At 38.4% G+C, this 17,780-nt stretch overlaps 1 protein-coding gene and 1 long non-coding RNA gene across 13 annotated transcripts in view; one reads left to right on the top strand and one right to left on the bottom strand.

Moving 5' to 3' along the window:
- LOC144685412 (DENN domain-containing protein 1A-like) overlaps positions 1-17,780 on the top strand; it is a 604,549-nt gene that overhangs the window by 340,231 nt on the left and 246,538 nt on the right. The window lies entirely within an intron of this gene.
- Positions 1-17,780, bottom strand: part of LOC144685415 (uncharacterized) — a 65,237-nt gene that overhangs the window by 36,543 nt on the left and 10,914 nt on the right. The window contains exon 2 of the long non-coding RNA XR_013577722.1: positions 15,256-15,329. This is a non-coding gene — a long non-coding RNA (uncharacterized LOC144685415). The remainder of the gene's footprint in view (positions 1-15,255; positions 15,330-17,780) is intronic.

The following is a 17,780-nucleotide window of genomic DNA, read 5'->3' as shown; positions in this document are numbered from 1 at the left end:
ACCTGTCCCAATTCATTATTTTGTTGTAATAGCTTTTAACATTCCCATACAGCATACTTATGAATTCTATCCTACACCTCAGCTTCATTCTGGCCTTTAGCAACATCATCCATGGGATGTTCTGTTAATTGAAAATTTATAACTGAGAGTTGTTAGTAATTGTTAACTGCAAAAGTCCCCCGATACAGGTGTTCACATGATTCCTATTGTCTGTTTGTCTAGACAATAGAATGTGTTCTTTGGTAAGCCGATCCTTCATGTTAATAGACATGGTTCCACTCATGGGGCTGAATTTTCCCCCCGTTGGGGGGGAAGTTGATGGGCGGGTGCGCACAGGCGCACTTCTGATCGGCGCCCCCAATCGGAGGCGTGGCGCCATTTTAATTGGGTGGGCCAATTAAGGCCTGTCCAGTGCGACGTCTTCACGGAAGCGCTGTGCGCTCCCTGTGCGGGCGGGGGGGGGATTCCCAAAGTCGAGAATGCGCTCTTTCGCGCATGTGCAGAAAAGAACACACTCATCTCTGTGAGGCTAAATGCTGCCTTAGGGAAATCAGCTCAAAATATTAAAAACCTAAAATTAGAAATGTAAAATTTCCCCAACATGTCCCCTCACGTGACAATGTCACATGAGTTGGGACATGTCCATAATTTTCCCAAAAACTTTATTAAACTTTTTTAAAAGCTACATGAAACCTCATCCCGCCGGTGGATGAGGTTTCATGCTTTTTCTAATTCCTGCTGGGGCTCCTGGCCTGCCCACCAACCTTGAGGTTGGACAGGCAGGTCCTTTAATTGCTTAATTGACTCACAGGTCAGTGGGCGCACAGCTGATTTCGCTGCGCCCCCGCCTTCCTGAAAATTTAAATGGTGCGCGGTGACGTCGGGAGTTCCGCTCGACGCCACCATGCGTCGGCGAGCCCCCGCTCACCGACGCGTAAAATCCTGCCCATGGTGTCAGGTTAGCAGTGTTTTAATTTATGCCCTAACAAACTTATGATTAGCTTCCAAAAATATAGACGGCACCCAGGTCTACCTTCCCACCACCTCCCTTGATTCTGTGTTGTCACCCTGGATGAGTTGTCATTTCTTAGTTGAACATGACAAGACTGAAGCCACCCTGTTTGAACACACGAGAAACTTTGCGTCGTAGATGTTGAATTAATCTTCACCTCACCCCAAAGCTATTCTCTCAGTGTCACGTAGCTGGCCTCCCCAGCTCCATCCTGCACAAATTAGAACTTATCCCTCATCATGCAGCCCCTGCCCTATCCCAATGAAGTCTTGCAAATCCATCACATTTATAAGAACATAAGAAATAGGAGCAGGAGTTGGCCATTAGGCCCCTCAAGCCTGCTCCGCCATTCAATAAGATCATGGCTGATCTGCCCCTGACCTCAACTCCTCTTTCATGCCAGCTTCTTATAGCCCTCAACTCCCTGATATTTTAAAAATCTGTCTACCTCCTCTTTAAATACTTTCAGTGATCTAGCCTCCACAATTTTCTTGAGATAGAGAATTCCAGACATTCACTACCCTCTGAGAGAGGAAATTCTTCTGCATCTCAGTTTTAAATGTCCCCTTATTCTGTAACTATATCCCCTAGTTTGAGATTCCCCCACGAGTGGAAACATCTTCTCAACATCTACCCAGCCAAGCCCCCTCAGAATCTTGCACATTTCAATGAGATCACCCTTCATTCTTCTGAACTCTTATGAATAAAGGCCTAACCTGTTTAGCCGTTCTTGATAAGTCAACCCCTTCATCCCAGCAATCAGCCTAGTGAATCTCTTTTGAACTGCCTCCAATGCCACTATATCGTTTTTTAAATACGGGGACCAAAACTGTACGCAGTACTCCAGGTGTGGCCTCACCAACGCCTTGTACAGTTGTAACAAGACTTCCCTATTTTTAAACTCCAACCGCCTAACAGTACAGGCCAAAATTCCATTTGCCTTTTTAATTACTAGCTGCACCTGCATGCTAACTTTTTGTGTTTCATGTACAAGAACATCCAGATACCCCTCTGCTGCATTTTTTTTGGAGTCTCTCTCCATTTAAATAATAGTCTGCCTTTTCATTTTTTCCTACCAAAGTATGACCTCACACTTTCTTACATTAAATTCCATCTGCCAAGTTTTTGCCCATTCACTCAACCTGTCCCCTTGCAGATTCCTTATGTCCTCATCGCAACATGCCCTCCCACCTATTTTTGTATTGTCAGCAAATTTGGATACATTACTCTCTTCCCCCCTCTTCCAAGTCATTAATATACATAGTAAATAACTGAGGCCCTGGGACTGATCCTTGTGGCACTCCACTAGTTATATCTTTCCAACCTGAAAAAGACCCATTAATCCCGACTCTCTGTTTTCTGTGTGTTAACCAATCCTCAATCTGTGCTAATACATTACCCTCAATACTGTGAGCTCTTATCTTGAGCAGGAAACTTTTATGCGGCACTTTATGGAATGCCTTCTGGAAATCCAGATACAGTACATCTTCTGGTGGGAAAATTCTCCTTTATCAACTCTTCTTGTTATATCCTCAAAGAACTCTAGCAAATTTGTCAAACATGATTTCTCTTTCACAAAACCATGTTGACTCTGTTTGATTACGTGAAGCTTTTCTAAATGTCCTGTTGCTACTCCCTTAATAATGGACTCTAGCATCTTCCCAACGATAGATGTTAGGCTGACTTAACGCCCAGAAAAATCCTGCTCTTCATCAAATAAGATGATGTCAGTTTTTAATTTGGTGAGGTATGTTGCTTGACAGGACAAAGAACTTTTGTTCTTAAACCTTGATTTACAACTGAGTGAATTTAATAATTGGCTGCTTCATTGTTTGAATGTGTGGCCCTCAATTGCAAAGCCAAGATTTTTCCAAAATGTCGGTTCTCAGGCTGGGACTTTTAAACATTAATAAAAACACAGTTTCAGGAGCAAAATTCACAGATATTGTCCATCTACTGGAAGAGACCTTTTGCAAACCACTTCTCTAATTCTCTGATAGCACAGTGAGGACAGAATTGGGCTTATTCTATTTGGTCAGAAAAAAAATCAGGTTGCTGAGTTGTATTTCTCTCCATAAGAGTTGTGTCTTAGCTTCAGGTGGGTATGGTACACAGTTCTAATAGTAGAGTAGTAACTCAGATTGAGAGTCAAATCCCACTGGTTGATTAGGGTTTGTGATCATCATGTTATTTAGAGGTGTGTGCTTTTCGCAATAGCTTTCACCTTATTATCTGTGACCTGTCATTGGAAGTCAGAGGGAGGATATCTCATCTTGGAGCAACTGATTGACCTAATTTATAAAAGTTGATCTTAAGGGTGATTTACCTTTCCACCATGCCTCAAATATTGGAATAAAGCTGATTAAATGTATCTTTAATCAGGTGTGCTCGCTCACTGCTTACATCACAGGGATCTGGCCCACTGCTTGAAAATTATATACTGTTCAACGCACTTCGTGTGTGGTTGTTTTATGTGGGCAGTCTTAAACTGAAATGTATTATTATTGAGCACAAACATTTAAACTGTATTTGCATGCGAACATTGTGTAATAATGATGGTATACTAATATGCACCAGAGGTTGATGGGGCATGTTCATCCTTATCCGTAAGCTGAATTTCTGATTCATTTGTACCAACCGAACATATGAAAGCTAAGCACCTCTTCACACAATGCAGTAGAATATATTGTGCAAGTGAACTTAAGATATTGTTGCAAACATATTTGGTTGGATTACAGAATGGTTTGACAGAAGCTTGGGAGCACTGCATTGCATAGGAGGTAATGAGAATGCAAGGTGAAGTCATCTAGAAAGTGTGGGAAATGATATATTAAATTTGCATCCTATTTTCAGACATTCATCTTTATACCTAAAATATTAAAATGATTAATCTGCATGCACTTCCTGTCTGCACCATCTGACTTCCTAATATCACATCGCATCATATTTCCCCCATGCTAAATTCCTATGTCTTTATTTATAATGTGTCTTGCCAAAGTGAAGCTTGTCGTAGTGTACTTACACAGTCTGGTTGTTTGGTGGCTTTGTGGCCAGACTGTCAACAACATGGTAGCCACAGGTTCTGAAAATGTCCAGGAATAAGTCTCCGAACTTCCTCACAGACCCTTGAAATGTTCTAAACCCCCAGCTGTACCTTGTTTTTTGTAAACCTAGGATTTCTTTTTTGTTTTAATTTCTTCCCTTCAATTTATTTTAATTTTCCCCCATTTTAGGTTCTTTTATATATTCATCATGCAGTACTCTAACAGATTATCTACTTTAATCAAGTTTATATAGACTCTCAACTGCCTAAATAAATTTGCCATGCTATAATAACACTTTCTCCCCCACAGGACTGCAACAGAGCCACCAATGATGGAGTTCAATTACAGTGTGACAAGTTTATGCGAGCAGTCTCTATTACAAATGTGGACAGAGGAATTTATATTGGAATTATAAAAGTAATGACACTGTATAACTTAAAAGTGAACTGAAATATGCTTATGTGCCATGGTGCCATTATTCCTCACCTTCTAATGATGTTTCCCCTGAAGATTAAACTTGGCCTTAATTTCACAAAGATCAGTTAGTAAGGAATGTTGCAATTTGTTATTGCCCCTCACCATCTGTGTTGCTGCTGCACTTTCTACCACTTGTTGTAATTCATAAACTCCAGAAGCTGCGGATCCCCATTCCTATCCCTGAAGCATCATTAATGCAATTTGAAAGTAATTTGTTTTGTCTTGACTCTGTGGACCACACGATAGTTTAGCTTATCATTATAAACAGACTAATATCTGAATTTTATTCATATACCTTATCTTACATGAGCAGGTACTTCCTGGAATCTGAGTTATGGCATGCTTTAAATTTTAGTTTGCTTCGAAGTATCAGAGTTCAGTTAAGAACTACAGGAAAACCAAAGGTAGCTACTTAACGTTAAATACTGAGCTTTCAATTTCATCTTTTGGTATACATTCCCAAAGTCCTCCCTTTCATGTTAAAAATAACATTTGGATTGAGCTGTTAAAATATTGGTGAAGAGTTCAAATGTCATGCTTCAGAAGAATAGTTTGTGAATATCATCTGAACTTTGACCCTGTGTGGCACTTGATGCTTTACTCTCAGAGCTACATTTTGAAAAACTATATATAATCCTCAATAGTTAGTTTGACACTTATTGTTGCTGTGAAATCCTGTCTGGGAACTACAGCCGATTTTACTTGACAGGATGGAAGATTACAGAAATATTATTATTGGTATGCTACAGAAAAATAGTATAGCTGTTGTGTTCTGTAGCAATGAAATACTTTGATCCTAATGAGCAGCAATCTCCTGATCTATAACATTCCCTCTGGCAAGTGGGTCAATAACTAGAGATCATATATTCAAAATCATTGACAAAAGATCTAGAGGGTGACCAGGAGTTTTTTTACTCAGTTGTTGGGATCTGGACACTCTACCTGAAAAGATGGTAGAAGCTGATTTCATAGTTTTAAAAGGGCGTTGGATGAATATTTCAGAATGAGGAGCTAACAGGGTTACAGCCAAAATGCAGGGATGTGGGATAATTCTAAAGTGTTTCCATCAAAGCTAGAAAAGCCATGCGAAAATCATTGTCTTAGCATTGTGGAGGATTCAAGCTAACTAGCCATAATCGTAGGTGTTGGTGTTATGGCACAGCCAATTGTAAATGCTGAGCTGATCAAATCCCAAAGGGAAACTTGAAACAACTGTTTTGCAATTTGTATATATTTCAAGATGCGTGCCTTGAATTCAGTAGTGATAAGACCACTGAGTCTTAGGTGTTTCTTACAAAACTAAATTAAACCTATATTAATTTTTAAAAATGATTTTAAGCACATATGTTTACAAATTACTATTATAATAACTTCCTAGTTATTCTAACTCCGTTAAGGCAACTGTAAAAACACACAGATTTTAAAAGATCCAGGCAAAGTAACAGTCGAATTCAAAGTGAGTTTTCTTAACTTCAGCTCTTTGTAGACAGCAGCTTGAGGCTTTGATGCTGGAGGCTTCTCACACTTGTGTTAGATCTTAAAATGCCTTCACTTGCACTCAGCCACTCTCCTTTATACATATTTTCCCCTTTGAATGTAAACCCCATTGTTTCGATATGTCTTTTCAATTCTACTTTTCTAATAATAAAAATCTTTCATAGTATCAATTTTATCAGTAAGCTTTGAGGAAAATAAACACACTGTTTGGCTTAGTCTCTGTTGGCTAGGTGTAACATCTTACCATCTCTTTGAAACTCATTACTCGGGTCTATCTAAAAATGCAAATTTTCCTTTTACACCTCACATACTACAACTTCAACCATGTTTACCTATTTAACATTTCAAACCTAGCTTGTCTTCTCACATCAAAGCCTTTAGACCAGCTGTCTAATTCAATTAAGCCCCACACATAAGCACACATTATTCCTATCCTTATAATTTTCATCATGTTTTTGGAATTTATTATATTTTCCTGACATCCTTCTCCTTAATAAAAAAAAAGAACCATCATAATTTAAAGAGACGGTTTCATTTGCTGAACCCATTTTACATTATCTCCTATACTTATTGCACTATTACATTACCAGATGCATGTATAACAATATGTATACAAATCCTTGGTATCAACAGAAAACATTCCAGTTCAGTGTCCACATTTTAAATGTCCAGTTTTTCCTTTAAGCTTCAAAATCTTGATAATGCATCTGCAACCGATTTTGTCCGGCCACATGTACAATCTGTAGATTAAATGGTTGCAGTAATAAACTCCATCTGAACAGCCTTGCAATTCTGCCTCGAAATTTGTCCAGAAATTTTAAAGGATTGTGGTCTGGATAAACAATTGTTTCTGACATATTGTTTGCAACATAAATTTCAAAACGTTGCAATGCTGACACCAGACCCAAAGTCTCACTTTCGATCATTGACTACCTTCCCTGTTGTACATTCAACTTTCGGGAAAAATGCCTGATGAGCTTCTCAATTCCAGGGTCGTCGTCTTGTAACAATACGGCCCTGATGCCTAAACTGCTTGCGTCAATGGCCAACTTAAATTGCTTGTCGTAATTGGGTATGGCCAAAACTGGCGCTGTAGTTAATAGTTTTCAAACTCAAATGCCTTCTGACACTCCAGTGTCCATTGAAACTTCTTGTTCTTTTTTAATAGTTCAATCAATAGAGCTACCACATGCTAAAATTTGGCACAAGTTTCCAGTAAAACCCACTCATGCCCAGAAATTTCAAAACTTCTCATCTTGTTGTAGGCACGGGGATATCCACAATAGCTTTGACTTTCGCATCTCTTGGAGCCACCTTAACATGTCCAATGGTATGGCCTAAATACACAACTTGCTCTCTTGCAAATTCACTTTTAGCCAAGTTTTTCACCATCGACAAAACAATTCTTCCAGATGCAGTAAATGCTCCTCCCAGCTGACTGAAAACTACCAAGTCGTCAATATAAACAGCACAATTACTCAGACCTGCAATTACTTTGTTTGTCAGCCTTTGAAATGTCACAGGTGCATTCTTCATACCAAATGGAATGACTTTAAACTGATATAGTCCACCTGGCGTCACAAAAGCCGATATCCCCTTTGCTCTTTCTATAACTGTACTTGCCAATATCCTTTTAACAAGTCAATCTTTGTGATAAATTTCGATTGTCCCACTTTCTCAATGCAATCTTCCAACCATGGTATAGGATATGAATTCGCTTTTGTCACCGCATTCACCTTTCGATCGTCCACACAGTCTTTGTGTTCCATCTGGTTTCGGTACCAGCACAATAGGCAGACTCCAGTTACTGAAACTAGACTCAATGATATCATTTTGAAGCATGAATTCAATTTCTTTCTGTACTTGTGAGTGATAACTTTGCCGGATTTAATCTATAAGGATGGATGTGCCTTCGCTAAATTTGTCTTCGTCCCCCTCCCCCGAATTTATTTCCACAAATAGCTTTGTGTGACTGCAATAGCTTCTCCTAATCACTTTGACACTTGTCTGGAAGGTAACTCAATATTACCTTTAATTTTTCAAGTAACCCCTCATTATCCAATTTGATTAGAGGAAAATCAATTTCAGAATACTGCATTTTTACCGCTTTCTCATTATCTACCACTACTAACACCTCCTTTTGGTCCTCTTCCCTGTCAAAGTACTTTTTAAAGCATCTTTACATGACACATCCTCTGCTTCTTTCTTCTATCTGGAATATTTACTAAATAATTTACTTCACTCAGCTTCTTTTCAATCCTGTAAAGCCCACTAAACCTGTTCTTTAAGGAGCCACCCAGCACTGGTAACAAAACTAGCTCTTTTTCGCCAGCAACAAAACTATGAGCTGTAGTTTTCCTGTCAGCCTCTGCTTTCATCACTTGCTGTGATGTCTTTAAGGGTTCCCTAGCCAGCTCACATGCTCTGTCCAATCTTTCTCTGAAGCTTGATACATAAGCCAGGATAGTAGTTTCTGAATTTTGACCCACCAATTTTTTATGAATCAATTTCAATTGTCCCCTTACCTAATGACTATAAATTAGTTCAAAAGGACTAAAACCAGTCAATGCATTAGGAGTGTCCCTAATAGCAATGGAATTCCTGTATCCCAATCCTATGGATAATCCTGACTATATGCCCTCCTCATAGTTTTTAAAGTTTGATGCCATCTTTCCAAAGCCCCTTGTGCCTCAGGATGGTAAACTGTTGACTTAAATTATTTTATCCCCTAACTGTTCATTACTTCCTTAAACAGTTGTGACGTGAAATTTGAACACTGATCTGATTGTATTTCTTTAGGTAAACCATATCTTGTAAAAGATTTAGTTAACTCTTCCACAATTTTCTTTGTTGTAATATTTCCCAATGGTATCCCTTCAGGAAACCTTGTAGACACATCCATTATTGTCAGCAAGTACTGATTTCCACTTTTAGTCTTAGAGAGGGGTCCTACACAATCAATCATGACCCTGGTAAAAGGTTCTTCAAATGCTGGAATTGGAAACAATGGTGCCAGCTTAATCACTGCTTGTAGTTTCCCTATCACCTGACATGTGTTATGTTCTACAGAATGTGACTACATCTGAATGCAATCCAGGCCCATAAAATTTTTTTTGTATTTTTGCCTGTGTTTTTCTGATTCCTAAATGTCTCCCCATTGGAATTTCATGAGGTTCCCTCAGAATCTCATTTCGATATCCAAATGGCATTACAATCTGATGCACCTCTCTCCAGCTTTCGTTTGATGAAGCATGATAAGGCCTCCATTTTCTCATTAAAACATTACCCTTAAGGTAATAACATTCGGGAATACATTCTGCCTCTGTTTCTGAGGAAGCTATTTGATATAAAGGTTTTATTTGCAAATGCCTTTTGGTAATTCCTCTAATTGTCTTGAGTTAAATTGCAATGTCTTCCAGTCTTTCTTCCTGAACAACCTTATCAAACACAGTGCCACCTAATTGGACTTCCACGCCTTCTCTCTGCCTTTGAACTTCCTGTTCTTCTTGTTTCAACCTATGAGCCTGTCATCTTGTTATCATACAATTTGCAAACAATCCAGGATGTTCTCTCTGCGACATTTCTGTTGAAAATACTTCTATAGGCTGTTCAATTACCATAGGCATCACCCGCACCTGTGACCCAGCTATATCATTACCCAGAATAAATTGAAACCCTGCAATGGGCAATTTTCCCACTACCCCAACAATCGCCTTGCCTGTTTTCCACTTACTCTTTAAATTTACCTTCCACAATGGAATAAGTTTAGCATCTGCATGAACCCCATTTATTATCACCTGTTCCTGCAATACTCCCTCTGAAGAACAAACACTATCTCACAACATTAAGGATTGACTAGCCTCTGTGTCCCTTAAAATTTTAACACATATACCTACTCCACCCTGTACACATGGAAAGACTTTCCCTTCACACACAAAATCTTTAAACATTTCTGCAACCTGCTCCTTAGAATTCGCTTGGGAAATTGTGAACACATTCCCACATCTTAATTTATCACTGATTCTTCCTGTTTTACCTGTACAGAAACTACTGGTTTTTCCTGTGCCTGAACCTCAGAACCCACAGTACTTCTACTACCAGTGCTTTTCTGTACCTCTATAATTCCAACAGATTTTCCCTGCAGTTTCCAACACACTGACCTTGTATGCTCCACTTTATTACAATGGAAACACTTCAATTTTCGAATGTCACTTCCACTCTCAGCACCTTCCTTTTTTATTCTGAGAAAAAAGTTCCTGGGAATTTCCATCTACTCTTCTTCCCTGACTACCCACAATCCTTTTACCTTCCCACTTGCAATCCTTCTCTGATTTAAAAGGGTGATGAAAAAAAGTTTAGCTCTATGAACTAACTTATAATCACCAGCTATCTCTGCTGCTTATCTTACAGTTTGAACTCTTTGTTCCTCCACATGAGTTCTCACTACCGAAGGAATTGAATCTTTAAATTCTTCCAAAAGAATTACTTCTCTAAGATCTGCAAATGTCATTTCTATCTTTAATGCCCATACCCACTGGTCAAAATTACTTTGGGAGAGTAAAACAAACTCAGTATAAGTTTTCCCAGACTGTTTTCTCATATTCCTAAATTTCTGCTTCAGCTCATATGCACTCAAAATAGCCTTTATTTTTAACCACATCATAGTTCACCAATATTTCTCTAACAGTGAAGCATAAACCTCATGTGCTCTACCCACCAACCTAGATTGTAACAAGAATGTCCTGTTTTCCTGTGGCCATTTCATCTGTTTAGCTATCTTCTCAAATGAAGTAAAGAATGCTTCAACATCCTTTTCCTCAAACTTTGGAAGAGCTTGTACAAATTTAAACATCTCCCCACTGGGTTCTGATCTGAAAATAAGTCCTTCCACACCTTCTGGTGTTTCTTTTTTAACTGCCAGCAATTTAAGCTGGAATTCTCTCTCTCTCTTTCTCTTCCCTCCTCTTCTAACTTCGCCATTTCTAATTCCCTCTCCTGTTTTCACTCCCCCTCCTGCCTTTCTGCCTGTGCCCTTTGGAATGCCCTTTCCTTTTCCTTTTTCTTTCTCTGCCCTTTCTTTGCTGCCTCTAGTCTCAATTTTTTTCATTTGCAACTGAATTTGAGACCATTTGAATGGACCACCCCTTGGAGAACTCGGCCTCTCAGATATTCCTTCCAATTTCAAATGCTGTGCTATACCTTCAGTTATGTCTGATTTCCTTACCCCTGCAGGTAACCCTAATTGTACCTTATCTCCCAATTCCATTAACTTAGCTTTATTTACCTTTTGTAACCAACGTTATAACTTCACCTCCCAGACAAGTCTTAGCAACTGCCAAAGCCATATTGCAGTCTCACCACTTAAGAAAAAACCTCACACCAACTCCTGAATTCAGAGTGTTTCTTGTACTTGTAACCTTAATATTCACCAACTCCAAACCAATCCAGTAATTTCAAATATACCCTGGACGAGTCCCCAATTTTGTTAGTGCACAGCCTGTGGTAAATGCTGAGCTGATCAAATCCCAAAGGGACATTTGAAACAACTGTTTTGCAATTTGTATATATTTCGAGATGCGTGCCTTAAATTCAGTAGTGATAAGACCACCGAGTCTTATAGGTTTCTTACAAAACTAAATTAAACCTTTATTAATAAAAAATGATTTTAAGCCCATACATAGGCTTACAAAGTTTACAAATTACTACCATAATAACTTCTAGCTCCCCTGGTTAACCTAACTCCCAGTTACACCTCCGTTCAGGCAACAGTAAAAGTACATAGTTTTTAAAAGACCCAGGCAAAGTTACACAGTACCCTGAACAGTCAAATTCAAAGTGAGTTTTCTTAACTTCAGTTCTTTGTAGGCAGCAGTTTGAGGCTTAGATGCTGGAGGCTTTTCATGCTTGTGTTACATCTTAAAATGCCTTCGCTTGCACACAGCCTTCTCTCCTTTATACATATTTTCCCCTCTGAATGTAAATCCCATTGTTTCGATATGTCTTTTCAACCCTACTTTTCTAATAATAAAAATCTTTCATAGTACCAATTTTATCAGTAAGCTTTGGGAAAAATAAACACACTGTTTGCCTTAGCCTCTGTTGGCTAGGTGTAACACCTTACCACCTCTTAGACCCGAGTAGCGAATTTCAAACAATGTAAATTTTCCTTTTACACCTCACATACTACAACTTCAACCATGTTTACCTATTTAACATTTCAAACCTAGCTTGTCATCTTACGTCAAAGCCTTCAGACCAGCTGTCTCTAATTCAATTAAGCCACACACACACACTTCCTATCCTTACAGTAAAATCCAATAACATTATGAAAATTGTTATATTTTCCAGACAGTTGGTGATGACACTGAAAATGCCTAGAGTGTCAAGTCCCGCTGCAATAAAAAGTAATCTTTTCATAGTAGAAGTAATTACAGGGAAGTAAAATAAGCTTAAGTTGGATAAATTAACATTCATCGATGCTCTGTTGACAGCACCTTCCAAACCTACAACCCCTACCACCTAGAAGGACAAGGGCATCAGATGCATGGGAACACCACCACGTGCAAGTTTCCCTCCAAACCGTCCTGACTTGGAACTGCATCTCCATTCCTTCACTGTCGCTGGGACAAAAACCTGGAACTCCCTCTCTAACAGCACTGTGTGTGTACCTACACCACATTGACTGCAGTGGTTCAAGAAGGCAGCTCACCACCACCACCTCAAGGGCAATTAGGCATGGGCAATAAATGTTGGCCTAGCCAGCGATGACTACATCCTGTGAAAGAATGGAGAAAAAAAAGCACAGTAGGAGGCCATTCAATCCATCGTGCCTGTGCTGGTTTTGAAAAATCTCTCATCCTTGCTTTTTTGCCCTTAACCCAGCAAGTTCTTCATCTTCAATACCCGTATGAGTCTCTTTTAAAATTATTTATGGAATTAGCTTATATCACCTTTTCAGGTAGAGTATTCCAGAGCCCAATAACTCTCTCAGCCCTCTTGATCTTTTTTCAATGATTTTAAATATATGACCTCGAATTATTGACCCACACAGCAGAGGAAATATTCTTTTCCCTATTTACTGTATCAAAGTCTGGCATTATCTTGAAAACCCTGTAAGGTTGCCTCTTACCTTTGCTGTTTCGAAGAAAACAATCCTAATTTTTCCAACATACCCTCATAACTGAAGCCCCTCATCATTGGATGACATCTAGGGAACTCCCTCTATACTCTTCCTAATGCCATTATATCTTTTTGAAGTGCGCCGTCTAGAATTGTCCACAATGCTCCAACTGAAGCCTAACCAGTGATTTGTAAAGTTCCAGTATGATCTCTTTGCTTTTTTTCATTCTTACGTTTATATAGAAGCTTTAACAGAGTAAAATGTCTCAAGCCACTTCACAGGACTGTCAGAAAATAAAATTTGACACTTGACACATGAGATATTAGGGTGCAGATCAAGGTCAACGAGGTAGGTTTCAAGGAACATCTTGAAGGCAAAAAGAAAGGTAGAGAGGCGGAGAGGTTTTGGGAAGGAATTCCAGAGTTTGGGTACTTGGAAGCTGAAGGCACAGTCCAATGGTGGAGCAATTAAAATTGGGGATGTGCAAGAGAACAGAATTAGAGAAACACGGTTGTAGGGCTGGAAGATGAATGAAGCAATGGAGAGATTTGAAAACAAGAATGAGAATTTTAAGTGGCAGGTACACATTTGATGTGGCCTAAGAATAAGATGTTAGCAGTTTAGTGCATAGTAATGCATAATATATTGGTTTTCAGCAGAAGCAAATAGAATGTAATAGCAATTTTGTTAAGAGTTTGCAAATGCTTTGAGGAATTTTAAATGATCCAATGTAGAAATATCTTGTGCAATTATGTAAATTAATTATGACTATTTAGGTTTTAATAAATTCAATGTTGAGAATTTATTTGGGTAAAGAATTATAGAGCTACTCAAATTGCACAGGAATTTCAATGCAAGGTCTATGTATTACATAAATTGCGTTCCTCTGTTGATTTTGTGCATCTAGTTTGTTAATAAAATGAACTCCCTTCATTGGTCTCAGTGTAGTGACCCCTCGGAGGCAAAATATCTTTGATGGAATTGAAAGAGATTAATAATTACCCCTTGATGAATATTCATAATGACTAGATACTTTGGGCAAAATTTACACCAAGTGATTTTCTGTTTGTTTCCTGTGAGGTTTTGATGGGTCACTCTGTATGTCACATTGTAGCTGAACAAAGGTGACCTTTACTGACATTCAGTTTACATATATTTTTCTGCAGTCAGTTTTTATACAGTTATATGAATAGGAAAATTATATTGCATTATTTAGCAAAGTTCATAGACTGGAGTGGAGAAATGTTGAATGAATAAAATGATACCACCCACAGCAAGAATGAAGCTGGAACAGTGTGTGTGTGTGTAATTTTAAATATGTGATGTTATATCCTTGAAATCCAACGTGCAATATAGTACATAGAGTTTTTGGGGGCAGTTTTACTGAGTTTTTACCATGTTAAATTGTCCTTTATTTGCGAGCTGGAGAAGCCAGAGTAGCACATGATGGGCAAAGGTTCCTGCATTTCGCCCCATGCAATTTGAGTAAAGCAGGTCCTTTTCACTGCATTCTACAGGGACTGACATACCTCTTGTGTGTTTATGTGTCTGTGTTTGTGTATCTGTATGCGGTAAGGTTATTATAAATAGATCTTCTGATCGATCCCATGGTATTAGACATGAAGAATCGATTAAGATCAAGTGCCTTGAAGTGAAACAGATTAACTGAACCAAGGTCAGCCGATATAATTCAGTCCACATATTAAAGTGATTCTTGCTATCCTTATTTTTTTTAATATTTTGGTTTTATATTATAAAGTAGTTTAATACTAAAAATGCCAATTTTAGAAATAGAGTTTGTTAGAACATGAGAGTTTTAGTGCAGTGAAGGCTAAAGAATTGAGAAGAAAAACCAAATGCTATGGCACCACCACTGACAATTATACGTTATTGTAAAATAACAATTTACACAGGCAGTTCCTATTATAAATGTAGCTGTAGGAATTTCTTTAGGTAACAGTTGGCACAAACGTGTGACAATCCGACAACAGGAACGTTAGGTTTTGTAGACAGGAAATGTGCGCAGTTGTATGAGTTTTAATTTCTTTCTTCTCCTCTATAAGGTATTTAAAATGGTATGACATCACGGGGTCACGTCACAATACCTGGGTCATGCTTCCAGCATCGTTCTTTGTGTCATTTTTTTCGCATTGCACTTGATTGGCTCAAAATGTATGTCCTGGGAACAGGAGCAAATCAGAATTCAGTCAGCTGTAAGACATTTCTCCAAATGAAAGCAGAAAATTAAGTCATCAAATTGCTGAAAATATTTTTGTAACTTTTTTTTAACCACTATTTGTTTTCTTGTGACAAGCCCATGACACGCTTCTATTGATGAGGTTTGTAACATAAGATGTAAAAATACTTTGCAATATTCGTGACTAAACTTGGCTCTAAAATTATCTTCAAGTGCCTTTGTTAATGCTTTACTTGGAGATTTCAGCCTCTTTCAAAAGCTTAGGCTTTGAGTTGAGACTTGTCACCGAGCTATCCCTCTGTCAACTGAAGAGAGGCAGCTATGACACCTTTACCTGTAATTCCCAAAATACTGCCACCTGTCTTCAGGCCATGACAGTAATTATGGGTTTGTTTATTTTTAAAACAACTTGGAACGTGTGCCTTAAACTTTGGCATCAGAACTATTTGCCTGTGCTTGTTTTTGCATGAGAGAGGCAGGCAGATAGAAAGAGTAAATGGTACTGCTTCTATCATTCCTTTGTTTATATTGGAAATTTTAAAAGACAATTGCTTTCTTTTTATTTCTTTACGGAATGTGGGTGTCACTGGCTAGGTCAGCATTCATTGCCCATCTCTAATTGCCCTTGAGAAAGTGGTGGTGAGCCAACTCCTTGAACTACTGCAGTCTACGTGGTGTAGCTACACCTAGAATGCTATTAGGAAAGGAGTTCCAGGATTTTGATCCCGGGACATTGAAGGAATCGTGACACAGTTGGGATGGTGTGTGCCTTAGAGAGGAACTTGCAGTATTGATGTTTGCATGCATGTTTCTGATCAATGGTAACCCCCAGGATGTTGATAGCGGGGGATTCAATGATTGTAATGCCATTGAATGTCAAAGGTAGATGGTTGGATTCTCTTTTGTTGGAGATTGTCACCCCCTGGCCCTTGTGTGGCACGCATGTTACTTGCCACTTATCAGCCCAAGCCTGAATGTTATCCAGGTCTTGCTGCATGTGGACATGGGCTGCTTCAGTATCCGAGGAGTCGCGAATGGTGATGAATATTGTGCAATCATCAGCAAACAACCCCCACTTCTGACCTTACAATAGAAGGACATGTTCACTTGCAGAATTTATTTGTTATGGAGCTATGGTATCTATTTATCTGTTATTCAGTTGTATTGGGTAAGAATAAAAAATGTTTTTTCAAAGATCAAATCAAAAAACTTCTTTTGAGCAGAGGTCCTACAAATTTCTTCCAAATTATTTCATCTCATGGTGTGCATCTTTCTTCTAATTCCATACCCAAACGTTGTCCTCCCCTCAGCATTATCTCAGCCCCTCTCTGAATAACATCACAGGAAGGCTGATAATGCATAAATAAAATGTGCCCAAAATTCTCATCAGAGCTAGGATGTAATCTCGGTATGGTTTGAACTGGCGACCAGAAAATGTTGTGATATCTGGTTCCAGCAGATTTTGTCCTGCATTCAGCTGCAGCTATTTTCTGATGAAGGGTGGCCCCACTGCCTTTGTGAAAGGTCATTTTTGACTGGAGAGTTTGTAGATGATAGAAAAAGATATTGTAGCAGTTCAAGATATTTAATTTGAAGATTCATACTACATAATGGACACTTGTTTTACATGCTTAGGCACATGTACATTTCCTTATATGCTGCTATATATATATATATATATATATAATCAAATAACAAAATGGTTAAAGTTGAAATATTTGCTTGTATACAGAAGTTGAAGATTTAGATTAATAATGCAACAAGGCTGCTTATAAGGCATAGTACATTGAACTGTTTAGTGATGCAATAACTCTCATTGTCCAATAAAGAATCATGTTTGAAATTATTAATAGTGCTGATATCAAAATAAATTGACTAAGCACTGAATAATAACGCATGGAGCTTTTTCATCTTAAATTCATTACCATTTTCAGGTATTAAATCTATAATTCTGTTCATACTAAATTTAGATCAGTTCTGCTGTACTTCAACACAGTGGGCATGTAGTGAGTAAAGATAAAAAATACTTCTCATAGCTCACAGTAGTATGCTTTAGTTTCAAAAAAGTGTGACTTGGAGTACCTCGTAGTTATATGTACGGTCAGCTTGTGTCCTTAAGATCACAAGTAGCATTATGCATAATGATGGGATGTTTTCGAGTCAAACACCGTAAATGACAGTGATTGAACAGTCAGCGCCTTGTGTGTTTTGAGGCTTGCAGGAAATGCTGTCAACTTTTACAGATGTCTGGAGAGTATACCAAATCTCTTTAGTTTCATGGTCCATCACACAAGCTCCTAGCAGTCCTCTCTCTGGAGGAAGCTGTGGGCAAATTTTGCTACTAGTTCCAAAAGTATTGTTGCACAATCATCTTCATAATATTTCTCAAGTGAAACAGTAGAATTAGTTTATAATGTTGAAATTATTGCAACA

The sequence above is a fragment of the Cetorhinus maximus genome, chromosome 10 (assembly GCF_964194155.1).
Source record: "Cetorhinus maximus chromosome 10, sCetMax3.hap1.1, whole genome shotgun sequence".
NCBI lineage: Eukaryota > Metazoa > Chordata > Chondrichthyes > Lamniformes > Cetorhinidae > Cetorhinus > Cetorhinus maximus.
Note: the sequence above shows the minus strand (reverse complement) of the source record. Positions and strands in the feature narration are given on the sequence as shown.